Below are 7,913 nucleotides of genomic sequence, written 5' to 3' on the forward strand. Positions count from 1 at the left end.
TATTCGTCAATGTTTAGGGGTGGTCATAATTGGATGTTAGCTATTTGATCTAGAATGTTCATGCTCTAGAACTCCCATTTGCACACATGCCTTGTTGCTTTCCATAAAAAACATCTCAAATATTCCTATCAATGCTTGAAATGAGCTTCGATTGAGTCATTGTTTGACATGGCAATCAAAAAATGAGCTACCTATTGCTTAGCCACCTTTACCCACAACAATGGTCTTATGTCGCATTGCACTACATGAGGAATGTTGAGCGGCATTCAACTCTGCAAGCTATTTTCTTGTGCAACAATGTTGCTTGCCATTTCCTTATGCAAGAAAATTCTCTCAAGGGTTTTCCTTAATGCATTTCCTCTAGTGTTGAGAGATGTGACAGTTTTGAAACTCGTGAAGCCAACATAAAGGTTCAAACTTGTTGAGGCACCGGGCACCATCTCCAAAGTAAAGTTCAACCATCTTGTGCCACATTGCCACTTGATTGATTCAAGATGTGCATACAGCTAAGGAGTAGCCTTTAGAGCACTTTTTTTGGGGGGGGGGGGATCTCCGTCTTTGAGAAGAAAGCTCCATTGGACCCTGGTTATAAGCTTTATCCAAGTCAATGTTTAAAGTGACTCAAAAATCGGATTAATTCGTTTAATCTCTTAACCTGAGTTACAAGGCCTCCCCTGAGTCCGATGGGCGCAGGTTTCACATGATTGCCATCTGCAAGGGACCTCTCGCTCGCTCTCGCTCTCGCTCTCCCGGAAGCCTCTACAGACACGGATTACCAAAGGAGAGCTTGCATTGGCTAGATCCTCCTGACATTCAGACAGATTCCGCTAACTGTGTGTCTATTTTGCGTTGGTGTGGAAACAAGAAGGCCTTGCTTCAAGGCATGCGCGCCCATGAATGCATTATTAAAAGGGGGCTAGGAGACAAGGAATTGTCAGGGACTTTACTTGTTCAAATGTATTGCAAATGCGGGGCCATGGATGATGCACTTGCATTTATTTCCAGCATGAACGAGAGGAATGTTTCTCTGTGGAACTATATCATCAAGTCGTATTCCCAACGGGGGCAGGCTCGGGAAGCCCTCAAGGTGTTTGATGACATGCAGAAAGGAGGAATAAAGCCAAACAAGATCACGTTTGTCCACATTCTTTCCGTCTGTGCTAGCCTTGTAGCCCTACCTGAAGGCAAGAGGATACACGCCTACATTCAGGACAGCGGATTGAAGCCAGATGTTTTTTTGGGGACTGCCCTTATCAACATGTACGCTAAATGTGGCAGCCTGGAAGATGCATGGAACACGTTTGTTAAATTGCCCAAGCGGGATGTAATCTCATGGACTGCTATGGTTGCGGCGTACACACAAAATGGGCAGGGCCCAGAGGCCCTACAGCTCTTTTGTTTGATGCAGGAAAAGGGCATCAAGGCTGACCAAGTCACGTTCGTATGCACCCTTGACGCATGTGCCAGCTGTGCAGCACTGGTTGAAGGTAAATGGATACATGACCGCATCCTAGAGAGCGGATGTGAGACAAATACTTTTGTCGATAACGCTCTTCTGAACATGTATGGCAAGTGTGGCAGCCTAGACGATGCTTGCAGTGTCTTTGACACAATGCCTGAACATGACGTGGTTTCGTGGAATGCCATGATTGCAGCATATTCCCAGTACGGTCAGAGCCAGAACGCTCTTGAAGTATTTTCCAAAATGCAATGTACTGAAATAGTGCCAAACAAAGTGACCTTTATCTCTATTCTTGATGTTTGCGCTAGATGTGCAGCGTTAGTTAAAGGAAAGGAAGTGCATCATCATATCCTGGAAAGTGGATTTGTGTCAGATGTCGTTGTGGGGACTGCTCTCACCAATATGTATGGCAAGTGTGGAAGTGTAGATAATGCGCGAAGGATCTTTGATATAATGTCTCACCGGGACATTATATCATGGAATGTCATGGTTGCTGTGTATGCTCAGCACGGACATGGTAAAGAGGCTCTTCATATTTTTGAGCTTATGCAGCACAAGAAGGTGATTCCAGACAAGACCACCTTTCTCAGTGTTCTGACTGCATGTAGCCATGGTGCTTTGATTGATGAGGGTCATAGCTTTTTCCTTTCGATGGTTCAAGAATATGGTGTCTCACCTGTTTTTTATCATTACATTTGCATCATTGACCTTCTTGGACGGGGAGGACGGTTGGATGAGGCAGAGTACCTGACCAATAATATGCCCATTCAACCTGCCGCTGCAACATACATGGCTCTGCTTGGTGCCTGCAGATACCAGGCTGATTTCAAAAAAGGAGAACGTTCTGCAAAGCATTTTTTTGAATTGGAACCTGGAAATGTGGCACCATATGTAATGCTGTCAAGTATTTATGCTACAGCTGGCGTCAAGGATGGTATGGCCAATGTGGTATGCAGAATGAGGGGAAAGGGTCTGCAGAAGCAGCCTGGTGACTGCCAGATAGAGGTTGAGGGAAGTGTTTATGAATTGGAGGCTGGAAACTGTTTGTATTATTGAAAGGTATCTGGTCTAACCTACAGAAATTGATTGGGCAGAGATGGACACTGTATTGATACTGTGTGGCTTGAGAATTGGGGGAAGAGGAACTGTGCAGTTACTTGCAAAAGCTGGCCATTGCACATCCCCTGCAGCTCCCCTTCTTGTTACTAACAATCCTCAGATGTGCCTCAATTGTCATTCTGCAACCAAGGTGATTTTCAAGGATACCTACTGAATGATTGTTGTTGGGGATATCCATTGCTCCCATCACTTGAACATGGAGTTTGCTCATGTGCTTGTCATGTAACGAGTAGATTTCGTGATTAATAGCTGGAACAAAGTTCCTGCAGCAACAATCAAGTTTTTGGCGTGTTCTTCCACCCCATATCCCCATATCTGCAATTTGAGCCTCAGCTGGACGATGATTGCCCAGGCAAGCAGCTGACTGCTCTAGAGGGGCGCCAGATTGAGCACCAGCTGCTGCTCCATAGGGGATGCCCAAGTGAGGACTAACTGCTGCAGATGTCCAGTGAATGCCATGTGTCTTTCAAAGAGAGTTTTTGAGGAATATGCAGACCTGCACTTCCAATTTCTATCTCTACGTTTGTGCATGCAGCTTTGGTCTGCAATTTACAGGGCTTTTGCATGCAGCCTTATTTGGAGATGATGGGTACTTTCATACAAAATAGTTGCTGGAAGTTAGCCAGTCATAGGTGGACTGATACAACTGACATATACATGTGATGTGATTTCACTGCCCAATCCAACCTATGCCCCTTACTTTTCAATGCTGCACTTCTTATTATGGCTTCTTTGAAATCTGATCATTGGCTTAGAGTCGTACTGCCAAGCTCAGCAGAACTAGTATATGCTGATTCCTGAAGGCTGCTTATTAACCCTTGAAAGTTCAAGCCTTACCTTTCCTTTGCACCTTCTACGGCCCTGAATCTGAGGTAAGTGCTGCACTAATTGGCAGAGCACCTTCTTGTAACTACATTGTAAAATATTCAGAGGACCTTTGCAAATTAGATGGAGTAAGCAAATAAAATATAGAGTTGAAAGTAAGAGTAGAAGTCCTAGAGTATCATGTAAATCTGTTACTAGACAAAATCTACAAACGAATGGGATCACCTGACGGTGGTGTACGTACAAAGTTGCATACCTCAATCTCAATCTTAACTCAAATAAATCTCATTAAAGTATAAAGGAATTGTGAATCATACATGGGGTCAACCCTCCACTTCTAAATTCAAGTTCTCACATCAAGTAAAACTCACACAATGTGATATTGATATCCAATCTTTGCTCCAATCGTTGTCCTTTGAAAACATGGTACATCGAGTAATATCTATATGCACGTGCACCAAGTATGTGTCATGCCCTTATATATTAACCGCCCTTGTCACCACAAAGTTGACTCACCTTTGATTGTTGGTGTGGGTAGTGTAGCTCTCTTACGAATTGGATTTTCTTGGAGAGTTTAATATGCACCTTTTTCAAGTCCTTCGATCCATCCTTTGCCTTTGCATTTTCTCAATAATAGCCTCTAGACCTTTGACATCAATAGTAACATGTGCCTTTAGACCTTTGACATCAATAGTCTCTTAATTTTCTAGATGATCTATACCATCCTTGTTTCACCAACCCTAGCTAAATGTACAATAGCCTCATTAGTGGGCACTAGTATGATCATATACACCCTCTTTATTTACGAATGGTTATGCTCCCATCTATTGTAGCTTGGACTAGTAAAGTGGCTATATTGGTGATTCCCCCAACTAACTCTATAGTGCCACAGAGAGTTTGCCACCATGTAGTAAGTTCTCCAAACTCCTCCACATTTTGTGGTGGGAACCTTATAAAAGATTCCCTCTCCTTGAAGTCGAACAAACAATTTTTTTGATCCCTTCTTCAAGGTGGTTTCCACAAGGATAGTGGAATCATTACAAAAGAAGCCTTTTAATAGGCTAAGATGGTTTAAACAAGTAGTCAGATGTGATAGAGACATACATGCAAACATGCCTAATCCATCTATCATGAACCAATAGAATAGTGCCTACAAGAAGTCTCAAAGTTGACACAATGCACTTTCTCATGGAGCGTTGCTGAACGTGCACGTTGTTCTGACACTAAAAGCTACAATAGAATTCACATTGCCTCTCAAGATACTTTTTGTTGAATGCATATACAGAGAACTGACAACGATTTGAGAGAACAATGTGAGCCTTCCATTGTTACAAAAAATTCAACTAGACAATCTTAGTTGCAAAAAATAGGGAGTAAAACCACACTGAATAGAAGAGGAACTTGTCTGAGTTGAATCAGAGATCTAAAATATAATATTAGATTGATGAGGCAAAAAAGGAAAAATGAGAATTTCTACTTGAGGATGAAAAGCACAATGCACAAGGAGCTCTTTTGAGTACAAAAGGTTCGAATTCAAGGCTCATCTCCAGCCTCATGACATGCATGTGCATTATCTACTCCAAGAGTTGTATGTAAGTCAATATGTTTTCATTCTTGATTCTACTATTTTTATCTTAATCCAATGTTCTCTTTAACTCCATGATGTGTTCAAATAAAAGCTTACGTCCAAAAGTGCCTAATTCCTTTTTCATGCCAAAGGGTACAATATATGAGGCATATAATGATGATGTTGACTTTTTATAATCCCACCATGAATTTAATTTGTACTCAACTTGAAAGACCATCACATGGCACTACCTCCATGACTACATTGGGCGCTATGCACGCTATGCCACACATGCTTGTTTTCTCCTTGTTCTTTAGCTTTGTTATGTATCTTGATCCTGCTAATGGTTTTCAATCAGCCATCTAAACTGTGACGATGGTTGCTGGTTGAGTGTTCATAGAAACACTCTTTTATACACACCACCTTGGGTTATGATGAAGGCATATCACACCCAAGATTCTATTTGACCACATAATGGACTTGAAGAGAGCATTGGAGAAAGACCAAGTAGTGGATGGAATGCTCATCTATGAGGATGAAAAATTTATGAGCAAATACAAAGCTCCTTGAGTAGAGAATGTGAATGTGGGCTAAAGATTAGCCTCAAATCCAACCTTTTTTTCTTATAAGACTCCTCATTATCTAGCTTTTCATCCTCAAGCAAAGCTTCTCAGTTTGGTTCTTTTATCTCATTAGTTTGAGATCATTGCCTTCTAGAGATATCAATCTTGTTAGATTCAAGAAATATAAAGCTTTGTGAGTAAATAATGTGCACGTGGGCTAAAAACGAGCCTCAAATCCAACCTTTTCTGCTTATAAAATCTCCTCATTCATTATGATTTTAATCATCAAGAAAACTTCTTATTTCCCCTTTTTAATCTAGTGGTTCAAGATCACAGCCTTCTAGAGATATAACATCTTGTTTAACTCATGAAAACCTCTTTTGCTCATGGTCGTTTTACTCAATTTTATGTGGTCAGCAACATTCTTCTTGATGTTTTGTGTAGAGAGAATACCTTTCTCAAAAACCTCAAAATTCTCCACCCCTTTCAAAACTCTCCTGACAACTTTTTTGTGAAAATTTGGGAAATCTTTTGATTACCATAACTTTTAAGTTGCTATAACGAAGGAACTTGATTGAATCCTCTTCATTGACCACGATAGTTTGGTGGCATCTTGGATTCAAACTAGCACATAAAAAGTACAAGGAAAGAACATATTTTGCTACTATTTCTAGTTTTGATGTGTATACAACCTAGCTTTTAGGCTAGCACATGTTTAGAGGAGAATGAACTCCACAAAGCCAAGTAAGCCCTTGTCCAAAAATTCTCAATCAGTTCCTAACAACATCAATCCCATTAGATCTTACCAATTTCACACCCATACATCTAACACCTTTATAGGTAATGTCAGAGTTCACCATGTCAGTGATTCACTTGGCACAATGATCTAACACTTGCAATTTCTTTCACCTTACACGCCATCTTTCATATTGTAAAATCATTATTTTGGCTATTCAAAACTAGCATAGTTCCTGCACATATCAAGATTGTAAAGCCTTCTATGCCTATTTTCTACATGTTACCCTAAACTTTTTCAACTTGTAGGATAATTTAGAGCTCATTTTGGGGCCTCTTATCCTATAAGAAAAAGAGCCCTTCTCTTGCTTCAAGTAGAGCATTTTGCTTGCAGGAGACCCATCAAGGTTTACTGCAACAATGGTTGCACTACGACCATATGTAAAGGTAGCCAAGTTTCTTGCCATTTGGGGTGTTAAGAATGTGTTAGTGTTTATGGTTCCTCCACAAAATAAATCAGACATTGTCACAAGATTTATAAGCTTTATTTTTGACATGGGTGTAGGGATATGTGGTAAAGATTGATTGGCTAGTCAATGTCTGATTGAAGTAGTTACTTATTTCTTTCAGTTGTAACTCTTGTTATTATCAACATAGGCCATGGACAAAGTGCCCTTTCATATTTTTGACCTTTTCCTTTAATATAGCCATCATATTATCTTTTTTAAAATGATTATAACTTGCACATATGAGCCTTGGGGTCATGAGCTCAATCCCATGCCTACAGTAGTAGCAGTAGGGTCCGATGTAAAAAACCTACATTAGGAAAATTTAGAGCTCATTTTGGGGCCCTGAGAGAAATCACTATATTTCTAAAAATTTTGGCTTTAAAAATAAATTATATAAAAAAGAAAACTGACAAGGTAGGTGTTCTAAGTAGACATGCCACTTAACCTTCGAAAATATGGTGCAAAATTTGATGTTTCTGATGTCACCGGTGCATTTGAAGCAAGCCAAAATGGCCAAAACATTTGAAACACTAAGAATAGACACTTGGAGGACCAAAACAGACCCAAAAAAGCTTGTACAGTAGAATGCAATTTGGCGAAATGGAAAGTGTCCAATTGGCCAAATCGCGTTCTATTGTACAATCTCTTTATGGGCCTTTTTTGGCCTTTTTCGAGCCTCTGGGTGTTTGTTCTCAGCATTTCAAAAGCCATTTTGGGGGTTTTGCCATGCTTCAAACATGTCAACAATGTCAAAAACATCAAGTTTTGCACTAAAAAATTACATATGCCGGACATAATAAATGAAAAAGATATCCCTATTGAATGCAAGGTCAATTTTTTCCTTTTTGTGATTTTTTCTTGCATTATGTGCCTAGGCCCTCTTCTGATTGGTGGAGGACATCAGTCCCAACCTCTGAACCGCCCTAATCAACCAACTTAATTTTTTTCTTACCATCAAACAACCCATTAGAAGGTGGCACAAACTCTCAATCTTTGAAGATATAGGGATTCTCTAGGGATATACTGAAAGCCCTATATAGAGAATCTATGAGCATGATTAGATGGTGTGAGATTCGTCTTAAGCTTCTATACTAAGGATTCAATCTATAGGTAGAAACAACAACCCTCCGTAT

General features: G+C 40.3%; 1 pseudogene; it reads left to right on the forward strand.

Moving 5' to 3' along the window:
• The first annotated feature begins 700 nt into the window (after positions 1–700).
• LOC147898999 (pentatricopeptide repeat-containing protein At1g11290, chloroplastic pseudogene) lies at positions 701–2,518 on the forward strand (annotated as a pseudogene).
• Positions 2,519–7,913: the final 5,395 nt, after the last annotated feature.

The sequence above is a fragment of the Dipteris shenzhenensis genome, chromosome 8, assembly GCF_047967505.1.
Source record: "Dipteris shenzhenensis isolate YYH24624 ecotype China chromosome 8, Dip_SZ_1.0, whole genome shotgun sequence".
NCBI classification, from domain to species: Eukaryota; Viridiplantae; Streptophyta; class Polypodiopsida; order Gleicheniales; family Dipteridaceae; genus Dipteris; species Dipteris shenzhenensis.